This window comes from Daphnia pulex, chromosome 10, assembly GCF_021134715.1.
Source record: "Daphnia pulex isolate KAP4 chromosome 10, ASM2113471v1".
Classification (NCBI taxonomy): domain Eukaryota; kingdom Metazoa; phylum Arthropoda; class Branchiopoda; order Diplostraca; family Daphniidae; genus Daphnia; species Daphnia pulex.
Genome location: NC_060026.1, coordinates 8,046,468 through 8,061,267, shown reverse-complemented (window position 1 = coordinate 8,061,267; position 14,800 = coordinate 8,046,468). Strand labels below are relative to the sequence as shown.

Below are 14,800 nucleotides of genomic sequence, written 5' to 3'. Positions count from 1 at the left end.
TATATTCGGCTTGTAGAAACAACTAATTGATGGAAAATGTAGCTGTTTCATCCTTCTTTCAGAATCCAAAAGCATTTTTTTAAATTCGTTCAGATGTCTGAGATATCACGATTATTGTGATTTTCGACCCATTGTTGAGCCATTTCATTTGGCGTTGCCGTTTTCAGTTTATGTGTTTTTTGCAACCTTTTTTGTCCACTCCTTCGCTTTTTCATTCTTTCCTATGTATCAAGTCCAATTTGTATTGATGTATAAACCCTTGATTCATACAAACAAATATACAAATATTTTCAATCATTTGAGAAAATTGTAATTGTTCATGATAAATACATTAAAAGTTTAGCAACGTTTTGTATTCGTGTTCGTTTTCGTTTTATATTTTAAAAAAATAGTTTAGTTCACAAAAAAATGGAAATGGGAAACTGATGTGTTTCCGTGAAATAAACTTGTGAATTTCGTTTCAATTTCAACAGGATCAGCTGCAGCGAAAGCAGGGGTTGAAGCTGGAGCTGGAGCCGGGGCGGGTGCTTGAGAGGGAGCGGGAGCGGGTGCTGGAACTTTAGTGACAATAACATTAGCAGCAACAACAACAGCATGTGCTACAGCCAGACACGCAAAGAAGAAAACAAAAAAGAAAAGACCAAGATGTATTGACGGGTCTCTTAATGCTAGATTTTTCTTGAAAAAATGAAAGAGGAGAAGACAAGGAATTTTCAAATTTGGCCATTGATGTGACTGAAACATAAGGGGTTGCGGTTTAAGTGGATACGACAAAACTTTCGCCATATCTACTTTTTTTTCCTGGAAATTGCACAATTTATCCAATTACGTCGCGTTTCAAGGTCGCTTTCCTAATTCTTTCATCGGGGCCTTTTCCTTCAGCTTTCTTTGCTGCAATGTGGTAATTGAAATTGTATGGCTTCTTCTACATCAATTTTAGTGTTTTTCATACAAAAACACGTCAAACTGGCTAAAACTCTGTGAATGTGGAACTTTCAGTTTAAATGTAAGGTCCATTAGAATCAGAAATGAATTGAGTTGAGTTATAGATCATGCTTGAATCCCTTTTTTAGAAAAAATATCATGTCAGTAGCATTAAACAAATATAAGATGGAGGAAGTGCGTGTAGTTAGAAGAAGGTCTCGCTCATTCGACTCTTTACCAGCTGCGAAAGCCAACACGTGAGCATTCTGATCTCCCTTTTTGCAATCGCGTTGAAGGAATCAGTATTTAATTAGATTAGCTTAAGGTAACAGACTATGGTTTTAAAAGAGAACTTAACTTTTCTTAACTCAGGTTTTTTGTCGTGTTTTGATAACGACTGTTTTTGCGAAATCATTGGGGGAAAGTTTCTTTGTGTTTCTATAGAGATAAATACTACAGAGAAAAATGAAATGTTCGAGAAATTGTCTATTACGCATGCAGAGTTAGACACTCGAAGAACATTGCAGCTTTCTAGCACTATAGGTTATTATTATTATCTATACTACGTAGTTATTGAACTTCCGACACACGTAATTTTGCGATTGCTCTTTGCAACATTGAAAAAGGGAAGAATGGGATGAAACTATGTCTTGAAGTAGGATTCTCAATAATAGCCTAATACCCAAGGGTTTGATATGATGGAACATACACTATCCTAAAACAATCTCTTGGAACCATCGTCAATCGCCACAAAAAGGCGACCCCCTTCTGGGTTTGACGACACTTAATTTTAAAATTTAGACGGTGAGTACCTTTGATTTTGGAGATCCACCTTGATGTCCACGGCCTTTAGACCACCCCCCCCCTTTGGCTTGTGTGGTCCAGAATTTTTGGTATGGAGTATGGACCAGCAAAATTATTTGAATTTTAAAGATGGCCGAGTTTATCAGCTTTGTGTGGAGCTAGAAGGAAAAGTTCGGCGATTGAGACTGTATTGTGTATTCGATAACGTTAATTTTCAAAATACGGGGAAGGAGCAAGGACAAGACCAACTTCTCGAGTAAACCCGACGCATCCTATCTATGCCACCATGTGGTGTCGGAATCAATACAAAAACTCCATTTCCTTTTTTGGGCGGTTAGGTGGCCATGGGTTATTTGAAGATGTTTTTGCACCCTGGTAGAAAAAACCGACTGGATTAACGTCATGCAAGAGCTGAAAGGCTTATATGGCTTTGACAGTGCATTTGATTTTGATGTTGTATATGATGATTGGGACAATGCATCAGATATGTTCGGACCAGATACATTCTCTGGTCTAAGTCAGAGGCCATTGAAGCTGAATTTTCAAATTGATCCCCTCCTCACCCCGAGATTCGGGGATTTGGTGAGAAAGGTCAAAATATTAAAAAATCAGTCGGCTCCTCCCGCAAGGAACAATTCCGATTGAATTATCAGGCAATAGTCACCACGAAAGAAATTTTAAAGTGGATGATTTGGCCCCCTATTTTGGTTAGGCGTTGATGCTGATTTAAATACGATCGTGTCTCTAGCCACTTTTCCTATCACCTCGTGGAAGCCGTCGACAAAGGGACATGGACCCAAAGACGTATGGCAGCTTTGGCTGCCTTCTTTATCACACTCACTTTACTTACCTGCCAAATAAAAAAACATGGGCCTCACCACATCTAAATAATAATACGACATTAATCTGTGGATCCAAAAAGATTGAAAAAAAATTATGGCTAAAATCTATCTTTATTCAATAAAACGTGAAATATGTGAATGCTATGTGGTAAATAAATTCAATTCCATATTATATTTTAGGGTCACTCCACAACATTGTTCGAATTTAAAGTTGGAAATGTCATGTCTCCAATTTGGTCTGTTTTATTTTGGATAAAGTCAATGGAAAGAAAATTTAGATATTATAAATTCTAAAACTATTTATTTATAAAATAACATGACTTTTTTTAGTAAAGGAAACAGAGGCACACATTAGTGATAATAAATGTGGATTCATAACTCAAAGAGCAATGTTTCACATTGCTTCTTGTGATTATCCTATACAAGTCCAAGTAAATAATGATAGTTTTGATAGAACTTTAAATTATTAAATTAAAAAAAAATAGATGAGCAATTTCTTTCATTTCGTCTACGTTATAACAAGACATGTATACGTATCAATTTTTTATGTGGGGACAGGATTTAAAATAAGATAATTTCATTTTTCTCGTTGCAACATCTTATTGACCTTTTCTCGAAAAAATTTGAAGGGATTAATGTCTTATTATTCAATGGGAAAGTATGATTTTTTAGTTTATTTAAACATTTTTTGAATCACGTTCAGCTTTCACTTCAGAATTTACTTCTTAAGCTTTTCTATTGGTCATACTTATTCCTGATAAATTTTTTCCCTTTAATAATGCATCGGCCTTCAATCTAATCAAGCAAGGCCTATGAACTCAACAAATTTCCAACGGCCTACCGGCCGTAGGGTCAATTTGCATGTATGAATTCACGAAATCATCAGGTGCAAACAGTATAGGGCCTATGGAGAAACATATAGATAGTAGACATTCAAAAAAAATTATTTTCAAACTGTTTATTTGGTGTTAGGGAGGAATTGATTATATGTTAAACTTAGGAATGTACTCCTTATCTTTGTAAACGGTATACTAAATTAAAAAAAAAAAGGATTTAATTTATTTCAATTGAATACCCCTAATTGTGTTCAAATATTTAGAGTGGACTTTTTTATTTTCATTGCGGGGGTTAGTCAATCAGGAACGGTCGACGAGATTGGAAAAAAGAAAATTTCCATGAAGAAAGTCTTTTTTTCCTTTATGCAATTCAAAAATGGAATTTAGATGTTGTTTTCATGTAACATAAAAGACTACTCTGGGGAGTTTCCAAAGAACTGATGCTAATGTGTTTGGCTTTACTTTTTCTTGTTGTTGCTATGAGATATGCAGCGCTCTTTCACAGAATGTGTTTATTTCAAGATGGCCCACATCTTGATAAGTGATTAAACATTATATCTAGATACAAGATAAATGATAAATTTTAAAAAAAATCAAGATGAATGTACTTTATTTGTTTGAATGTTTCTCACAAGATTGCCGAATAATAAGACAAGTGGGTTATTTGATGGAAAACACTTTAAATTTCATCTTGATTAAAAGCTGATGATGTTGTTTTAATAAAAAAACTTTCAAGTTTTTTCCTCCCATCTGCAAATCTGCCAATTGCACAATGTTTTTGAAGGAACTTCCAGTAAAATCCGTAATTGCTAATGGGTTTGGCTTCATTTTTTTGTAGGTGTTTGATAATAGGTGATAATCAGTTTTCAACAGTCTGGTCAAGAGAAAGAAAGAAATAATGTTGGCAGGGGTGGCCAATGATCTGATTTACAAGCAGCGTTTGGTACCAAAATGTTTGAAAGTTATCTAAAACAAAAAAATGCCATCATTATCTGGCAAAAAAAAATTGTCAAAACATTATTTTACCTTCATTAGGGCTAGAATTGTAAATTTCTGCATTAAAGGCCTATAATATTTTACAATATCTATTTTGGACGACCTTTTTTTATCTTAGTTTGAGCATATCTGAAGAAATGTCCTTTGTTCTACTGTGGTTGGAGGAGAAATTAAAAATCTCCTGTATTAATTATGGATTATAGGTCAATTATTCTACTCACTTGTTGGTCTTCCATTGATTATGATGGCAAATATCTCAATTATTGTCAAAACTCTCAGATACAATTAATAAAACTTACAAAATGTTACTCGGGGACGAAGGTACTTACTTGTTTTCCAAAATCTCATCATTGTCATATAGCAATCCAATTCACGTTTTTAATAAAAGACTTGAACATCTCTGCTAGTTACGTGTGTGAATGCCATGTTAAGCAAAAAAAAAGTGAAATCTATTGTCCCCCTTCTTGATTCTGGGGATAATATTTGGGGGGGGGGGGGGTCTTAGGGGTCTTCTTGAGTTGTTGTAAAATCACACTTCAAATAGTGTAAGAACAGTCCGAGAACTACTTTGAGGATTTGTTTGATTAATGTAAGAAATTAATGCAGAAGCCAGTGCTGCAAATTGCTGACTATTCGTTTCGGCTTGAATGGCCTTTCTTTCACTAAATTCATTTAAAGCCTCTGACGAAGCCTAGTCACATTTCTTTGTTTGCTTTGCTGCTTCGGTAACGCTGATCTTCCTTCTCCTCTCGCCTTCTTTCTTGAAGCATTACTTCCTCTTAGTAATCTGATGCTTTTAATTTCCTTCTTCATCTTTGTTGGGCCACTATCATCAGAATCTCCATAGTTAAAATAACTTATACTTTTTTGTTAAAAAGGGATATAAAAATATTTTAACCTAACCTAATCTACCAATTAAAATTAAATGTCAGATTACTGTGCTGGGAATTATAAATAGTCTTGTGAATATCAATAATACCTTATTTTTTTCTCCAATATCTCTGATATTGGGAAGGGCAATTTCAGGTTTATTGCGCAATGCATCGTTAAAAACATCGAAGAATTTCCAAATCTTTCGTGTTCCTGTAGCATCCCGGATTTTCTCGTATTTTTGAACCAGATTTTTGTACTTTATGTGGATTTGGGAACCACTGTAGCGACCCCTTCGTCCTTAGCCAATTCTATTGCAATCAAAATTTGACTATTGTTTCTTTTACGTCCAACCGATCAGTTAACGCAGCTCTTTTTTATGGCAATGCCATTACTTTGAAACTTAACTAACGGATTAGAAATTGAAATTCAAGGTGCAGCCGTGTTAAGAATACAGTTGACTCGGACGAGTACACTAACACTGTTGACTAGTGTCACAGTCAACTACTTCGGCTCTTTCACTCCAAACTCCAACAAATCATTTCGTAAAGTTTTCAGTGAACTGCATCTCGACTCTTTGATAGGTCAGTCGTGTCGTTCGTGTTGGTTCCAAATCCAATTGAACTCAAAGTTTTCTTGGCTTGAAATTTAGAAGTAAAATTGTTGCACTTGTTATCGAAGAACATCCAGTACCGGCTGTGGAGAATAATCATCCCGTCGTCGGAGCGTAAAGTTCTCTTCTTTTTGTTGTCACTATGCAATTCGACCATGGCGTTATATATTTCTTTGCACAAGTAAAGCAATTGATAGCTAATATTTATTACTTAAATTTTTACTGCCAACGTATTTAGCCCCTATATTGATATGAAATATGTGGTTAATATGTCGTTTGAGATGAATTTCAAGGTCCTAGACCGAATCAAATTAAGTTGCGGATTCCAGCTGATAACAATGGCTGTTTTTGTATGTTTTGTATGCAGAAAACATTGAAAAGTAAGTAATCATTCATTCGTGCGCAAACTGCTGATAGACTAAATATCATTCGTTTCATTTTAGAAGAAAAATGGCTCCAGTAATTACTATGGTACAGATTTCCGTAGTTCTGCATGCACTACTTCTCATCGTGCCCTGCTTGTATTCAATTTCTTCACTTAAGACCAAGTTGGCTGTTCATTTTCCGGATGAAACGACAAATTCTGATGAGCTTCTTGGGTTAGGAATGTGTTATAAAGATTTTATCAGCAATCAGTTCATTTTTTATGTCGTAATGATTTTTTTTATGGGTATAGTCATTATTTGTCAAGGGATTAGTGCTCTCTTTGTGTACAAGTCTTAAGTAATTATTTTCTGTTCTCCAACTTAATTTTTTGACTCTGCCTCTCGCTCTGCTCTTAAAATGTTGGTTTCGCTTCTCCTTATTCCTATTGTCATATTATCCTAGCATACTATCTCTGCCTAGTATCAATTCAAAATTCTTCTGAGATCACTTTTACCGCCATTTATTTGAAATTAAGTAATTTGTAATACAAAGCAGTTTTTATTAAACGAAAGTCTATATCCTTCTTATTAAAAGTTAGCTCAATTCAGCTCTTTTTAAAATAATTATGCCATCATGACTTAAGAAAATTAGTGAACGTTACAAATCGAACTCTTTCGTCTAACAAGTAAAAAGTTGAAGGACGAGTAGAGGTCGTATTCCAGGTTTGATCCTAGACGACTTAGCGCTTAATACAATTTTTACAGGATATTTTACTTGTTGAGCTCGTGATTAATGATACTTTTGCATTCTGCCATTATCGTTAGCAGCAATAAAAGATGGACATCAATCATGAGTGGAACGAGTTGTCGTGTGGCCGTCATCAGCTGGTGCAATCAGTCGATATTTTCCATTGAGGAGCTTACATTGACACTATCGTGTCGATTCGTCCTCCATGAGTTCATATTAGATTGCGTTATTCGACACAAATCTGTAGTTTTCAATCCATAAGCAATGACGTGATAATCGTTGACCTTGTACTTAATTCGGCGAAAGAGTTCACCTTGCTAACCGTGTACGTGGAAATTCGGAGAAAGATTAAAAAAATTTTCGAACAACCAAACGTTTTCAGCGAGGTACAAGATCCATTCATGCCATGATTTTCAGTGTGGTTATAGACTCTTAGATAGGCCAGACGTCCAGTCAGAGTATCTTCTAAATTAAAATTCAATTCAAAGTAGAATGATGGCTGTTGATATAGAAAACCAACCAATACGGGATTACGGCAGGTCACACTACCTGAGCATAAAAATCTATTTATTCTACTTTCGCTGTACAATGTATTCGATGTATTCGTAGGGTTATTCCTTCTTCTCGTAAAGGTAAATTCTTATAATGTAATATCGCGCTTGAATTCTTGTGTTTCTAACACCTTCGCTACAGACTCCGTTCTACGAGTTGGCTTTGCCTGAGAACGTCATCACGATCATGAATGTTTTTTTTTACTGTTTTGGGGCGTTGATTATAAATAAGGAGTAAGGTTATTCCTGAGCAATGCGCCTGACTGAACTGTCTTCTCTTGCCATTTTTGTTGATAAACTCATTAAGGGATCATTAAATAACCAGTGAAAGTGGCATATACATATACAGCATCTGATGATTGTAATTTATCTAATTGAGTTCATCTGATTATGAGCCTAATCTAAATCAATTGTGCTCCTAAATCTTTTTGAAATCACTAATGGACCATATTTGCTAATGACTGGGGAGAATCAAATAGGAAAAGCCAGAGAATGGCATGTTTGGCGTGAACAATTTTTTTTCCGTTTGGGATCGTAATTGGTATTTTTAATTGCATTTTTTATTAAGTAAAATTAGAGAACTTTTTTAAAGATGTTTTATTTAAACGACATCTATTAATGAAATACGATGTAGAAGAACGTAAAGAAAGTAAAAAGAATGAGATAAACCAAAGACGATTCCATGCAAAGAAGATAGTGTGACTTTAAGAAGGGAGAGGGTTAAAGAAGAGGTGCCACAGGTAATAACACATAAATACATCCCAGGGGATACTTGGAAACGCCATCAAGGCCGCATGCATAAAATTTATGAATGTATTTTTAACATTAGAACTCCAAGCAAACACAAATTCTAGACATGGAACTATACTTTCAAATAAAAAATAACAAATCCGACCGAACAACTCCAGTTTCCGAAGAACATTTAAAGAGAAGAACTATATACATTTTGTTATTACTTTAATTTCCAAAAAATAGAACTACAAATCCATAATTTCCTTTAATAAGCGACATCAGAATTCCCCGAAGAACAGTTTATGGCATTATAAATTCACAGCTAATGCTGGTTTATCTTTAAAATGTTTAAAAAATGTAAAAATTGAAATTCTGTTTAGATGAGGCGTTATATCTCAAAAAAATTTCGTTAAAAAATTTGGAGAACATCAATAGAAAATCAACAAAAACCATCACTTTGGAAACTTTGTGTGGGGAAATATTTTTAAATTTTACTAAAGGAAATTCTATGTTAGAGACAGAGCTTTTTTCCCGTCCATTTAAGTAAATCAACTAGTGTTTTTTGCTGAAAAATATACAGCATTGCCAATTACAATTTGAAATTAGAATATATTGCCATCTACAGACATAGCCTACTCTATATAGGAAGCCGAAAGGTTTGGCATCCCCGCCGTGTGGAAAATTGAAGCACATTTTGCCAACCTTTCCTCCAATTTCCCATCCTCCAAGTGGACCCACGGGAGCCACCTGGTGGTTGAAATTATGTAGGGGAGGGGGAAGGAATCACCCGGGCTTATGAGCGGTAATTTATGAACGCCCCATTAATATTTTGCCGTAAGGGCTGACGAAGGCACACGGGACGGCTTACTATTACCAAAAGCACTTATTGCAGTATGTGAAATTTATCCAGAAACAAACAAACACAACACACAAACAACACAACTCACAAACAAACAAAGGCCACCAAGCGAACGTAATCATATCGATAGAAAAATTAAGTTTTCATGTATCGCCACTAGGCGATACAACGGCTGCCGTGGATCCACTTGAAGGCTGGGTAACATTGGAGGAAGGGAAGGCATATTTGCTTCAAGAAAAAGGCCAAACCTTTCGGCTTCCTAAATACAGTAGGCTATGCTACAGAAAACTAAACTAGATGCCTTCTGGCTAAACATTCGGGTCTCTAAGTTTGCAAAAATAAAAATAAGTAACAGTTATGCATTCCTTTAGCTTAATAATTTTAATTGACGATGTTTAGCGTAATCAAAGAGAAAGGAAAGAGGGGAATATGAACTGGGGATGGCATTTTCAAAGCGAAAAAATAGTCATCTACCGGCCACATTTCGTTTGTGGGCAAAAACCCAAAACGATTCGCAATGTTTCATTTCTTAATGTGATATCTGATCAAAAAAAGTTTTTCTTGATTTAACAGCCTCAATTTCTTAAAATGTCCAAGGATAAAAAGAGCAAAGGAAAAAAAAGCGAAAACGAATACACAAAGTTTTATTTTGTTATCTGATGTTAAGCCTGAGTTACATTATAGAGCTTTTTTAGGATTCTGATTGTTTAAAGTCGGTTGTATTGATTCATTTTTGGGCTATTTAAAAAATTGTCTTACATAGTCAACGATTCATAAATAGGATAACTTTCTATGGTGGAAACTCTCAATTTAGTTATTTTGTGGTAAGCTCATTTCTAACTTATTCCTTTTCTCCAATAAAATTTAATCCTAGAGCCGATAAATTGCTTTACATCACAAAATCCAAACGCCTTCCATCATGGTCCTTTGTTAAATTTCTATTTATTACAAAAAAAACAAAACAAAAAGTAATTAAATTAACTTTATGTAGCAATAAATCCTTTTAGATAATATCAAATTTAATTAATAATACTTTTCCAAATGTTTTATTCATCTTTGAAAATGTATACCTAGGTCTCGTCTGATTGACTGGGCCAGATTCCGCCAGAACACAATTTAAAAAAGTAAGTAAAGTAACAAACGACGATCTTAATCTTTCTTGATAACTTTTATATGTATTTCATGCCATCAGTAATATGTCGAAGTTAAAAAGTGCAAAGTCAATTGAGATTGATAAACAAACCCTGGCAATTTCTAATTGAAAACATTTCCCATAAAGCTTTTTCTTAATTTTGCTACAATCAACTCCAATTCATTTTTGCATGGAAATTTTCAACCACCAATGGCGGATGAAAAGGAATCTTTTAAAATTCTGATTAAATTGCATTCACATATATAATCATTGTATGTTTTTCATCACCCAATTTTCTCGCAGTAACTATAATAATCTTATTGGTGTTAAAACGGAAACAACTGAATTTAAACATTTAAACATTTAAAGATATATGATATAACTTATAATAATTTGACTAGAAGAAGTCCATGAAAATAAAAAACAAGCAGATGTGAAAAACGCAGTTAACCCTTAGCGAAGGGAGTCTATTTCGTTCAGTCTATTTCCGATCATTAGATACATCAATTGTGGTAGGTCTAGAAATCAATCTGAAAATCGTAGTTACCAATAGTAAAACACCCAAGTAGATAAGAAAGATGGTCATATACGACAGTTCCGTTCATGTTCCTTGGTTGGTTATTGGCTCGATTTCTATTATCGGAATACGTGGATGACTATTTTTTTTCTTCAATAGTGAAATCGATATTATATTCCAACTGAAATTACAGTTTGTTTATACACACAGCATTAAGATGAACTGTAAAAATAAATTTTACTCCATAGGATACACCTAAAACATACTGATAACCAAAATAGTCACATCCTTCACACATGTCCATAAGTTTTTCAAATTGGCAAGCATTGTTCATGTTTGTTTTACACACCCACCCCTTTTAATTTAAATTCAATTTGATCTTTTATTCTCACGTTGCACCATACTATGAAAGAGAAATAGGGAAATGAGTCAAAATTAAAGCTTGTCAAAATAAGTACAGAATTCCGACCAAGCATTTCTCCAACACATTTCAATGTGGGAACATCTGGTACCCATCTACTATTGGTCATTTCCCCATGGTTAAGGGTCAGTTCCTAAATTTTACACATTTATATTGAGTGGTCTACAATTAAGAAAGTTAATTCCTTTAAAATCCCAACAATGTTTAACACTGTTTGGCAGAAAACACTAAAATAACTGTCTTTCTGTTTATTAGCATATTATTTTAACTTTAATTGGCTATTGACCTTCGTGCTTACAGAATTCAGGATGTGAAGGAAACAAAAAAGCCAGTGATCTACCAGCTTTAACTTTCCATGTTTCGTCACAACGACTACGTTACGTAGCCCGTAATGTGTTTAACTTTGGGGATTATAAGTTACTGAATTTTTTTTTAAATATTCCTAGTAAAAATTACATTTTCCCCCATGAAGTTGAAATAATCATTGAAATAACCAAATCTGAATGGATCATTTTCCAATTGTTCATTGCAATTGTTCTAACGTTTAGTATGCAATAAATGCATCACGTCAGAAGGGTAACATTCATTCTTACGAATATACCGAAGGTTCTTAAAGTTTTATTCCTCTGCTCTAGGCTCGAAAGTGGGGTTTTAAAAACATTAATTGGGAGTATTTAAAATAAAGAACCGGAAAAATGTCCAAATAGAGCTGACATTTGAGCAATCTCAAAAATTGGTTCAAACAAAGCTCAAAATTGAAATATTAATGTTGGAAGATAAGGCGATGTAATTTTATTCCAGTCTACATTTAAATTTGGTTCAAGCTTAACTTTAATTTGTTGTTAGTGTTCAACAGATTATTTACATCCAAGCCTAAAAAGTTTTTTGAACAGAGTTGGCATTCATCTCTTCTCAGAAAGTTGCTCGAACAGAGCTGTCAGTTTATTGTCAAGTTAAGCACGGGTAATTTTTTTACAATCTAGCTACGTATTAGGTTAAAGCTTAACTTTTAATCTTTCTGTTTCAATGTGAAAGAGATACTTTACATATCAGCCTTAAAAGTTGTTCGAACAGAGCTGGCAATTGACCATCTCAGAAAGTTGTTTGAACAAAGCTGACACATCACTTTTTAGTGTTATAAGTTTATTATAGCCATAAGTTTGCAATCTAGCTATATATATTAAGTTTTAGCTTAACTTTAAATCTTCCTGTTTTAGAATTAAAAAAATACTTTTAATACTTTACTTACACTTTAATTACTTTAACTACAGGCATAAAAACTTTTTCGAGCAAAGCTGGCATTCATCTAAGCCCAGAAAGTTGTTCGAAAAGAGCTGGGAATTTTTGTGTTAATGGTGGAAAATTAGACCATGTCAGTTGACCTATGTGTTTATCTATATCTATACTTTACATTCCAGCCCAAAAAGATGTTCGAACAGAGTTGGCATTTGTTCCATTTCAGAAAGTTGTTAAAACAGAGCTGGTATTTCATATGTTAATGATGGAAATTTAGACCTCGAAAGTTTCCAATCTACCTATGTATTAACTGTATTCTATTTTAAATCAATCAATCTCTTTCAGTGTCTAAAAGATACATTACATATCCCAACCCAGCGTAGACTAGAATGTTGTTCGAACATGATGAGGAACTTAACAGAAAGATAATCGCTCCTTTAGATCCAGCATTAGATAATGCTAGCGAGCGAAACCCCGTTATTAGCTAGAACCTCGAGAAAAAACAGGAAAAAAATTACCCGAAGGCTAGTTCCAAAGGAATCTTGTTTTTTACGTAAATCACAGCAGAGAAAATTGGAAATTTAGGGTGTTGTAACATATAGCTGACGCTGACTCGTAATTTGATAATTGTAATGTCAAATTAATGTCTAAAGTCATGCATCAAATGTGGTATACAAAAGCAGCATAAAATTGATAGAATCAAAAAAAATAACACCACTTTGTGGTGGCCTTTAGGATTTGTTCTGGCAATAGGTGAGCTATTCAGTTGTCTTTGAATCTTGTTTAGGGATCACATAACTAAAGTTGATGTAATCCCCTAAACGGTTACAAAATAATAATTGTTCGTGTTTAAAAACGAAAGAAACTCCCAAAATACCTTCTAATTGATACCGAAAATTCTTAAAAATGGTTAAAAAATGTAGAGGGGCTCACCACTGATGTCTTAGGTGTACGAAAATTTGCGTAATTTGCGTTATGTTTTGCGTAATTTGTGCAATTTGCTTGAATTACACGTGATGAGAAGAAGTTTTTGTGAATTTTTACACTTTCATACCATAGTTAATGATCATCAGTAGAGCAACGACATCAAAAGTGACGACACACCTGATGCACTATCGACAACCGACTCTTTCCAAACTAAAAACCCACCTCTTTTGACGCATGAACGGAAGCTGAGATGCAAAATAAGTAAAAAAAACTTATTCTTGTGAAAGGCAAAGAAAATGACACATCGTTTATGTAATAAGTCACTTGGTAAGAATTACGCTATCAACATGAAGAATAATGTAGAGTTGGGAAATCATGGATTTACCATAATATTCTGCTCATCTTAAGTAATCGGTAGGATTCAGTCAAAGGTCTGGTCAATGGAATGGGTCATTCGGTCTGAACAACACTGGTATCGGCTTCAATTTTCAAGTTCAAACTCAACTATTCGCTTCCTTACTTTCCTTTTCTATTTAATACCTTTGTCATGTGTGATAGGTGGGTGGAACCTCGTAACATTTTGAGTCGATATTGACGATATGTCTGCAGGTCAAGCTTCGGTTTTTCCAAATGGGGTCACTTTTCTGGCCGAGAACCGTTAGCTTGACCTCGCAGAAGTGAGGGCAACGAAGGTCACTGGCTTTAGTCAGTCACATGACTTGTGTGTTGCTGCTGTGTCTCTAGCCAATTCCTTACATTTATGGACCGACGAATTAAACGCTTAAAAATTGGATATAAATATAGCTTATAGCTTACCCTCGTAAGCTATAAGAATGTAATGAGAAAATAAGTATATAATTTAGCAGTAATAACAGTTCATTTGTATTACTGGAATGCAATTTTATCATAATGACATTCAATTTCATACAAACAACATCAATGAAACGTCAAAATCTGCTAAACTAGATTTCGGGTTCAAAATCGGATTTCGAGGAAAGTTTCGGAAAATCATTATTTTGATCCGAAAAATGCCAAATTAAAAAAACTAATACAGTTCTAGTCTAAACCAACGTTCTTACTTCGAAATACCAACTATGGATTGATTCATTCCACCAACTAAAATTGGGGAAAAAATTATTGGAAGATTAAATTAACTCACACTTCGTTGTCTCTGACTGCAACAAATGCTTAAAAGGAGGCACTAAAAAGTTTAAGTATATGAAAATAATATGGTCATTGGCGTTACAAATTACATTTTAGGTCTGACGTGATGCATTTATTGCATACTAAACGTTAGAACAAATGCAATGAACAAATGGAAAATGATCCATTCAGATATAAAATTTTGGTTATTTCAATGATTATTTCAACTTTATGGTAGAAAATGTCATCTTTACTAGGAATATTTTTTTAACAATTTACAGAAA

General features: G+C 34.2%; 1 protein-coding gene across 1 annotated transcript in view; it reads right to left on the bottom strand.

The window, feature by feature from the left end:
- LOC124203482 (myosin-11-like) overlaps positions 1-14,800 on the bottom strand; it is a 57,564-nt gene that overhangs the window by 22,303 nt on the left and 20,461 nt on the right. The gene's annotated exons all lie outside the window — the stretch shown is intronic.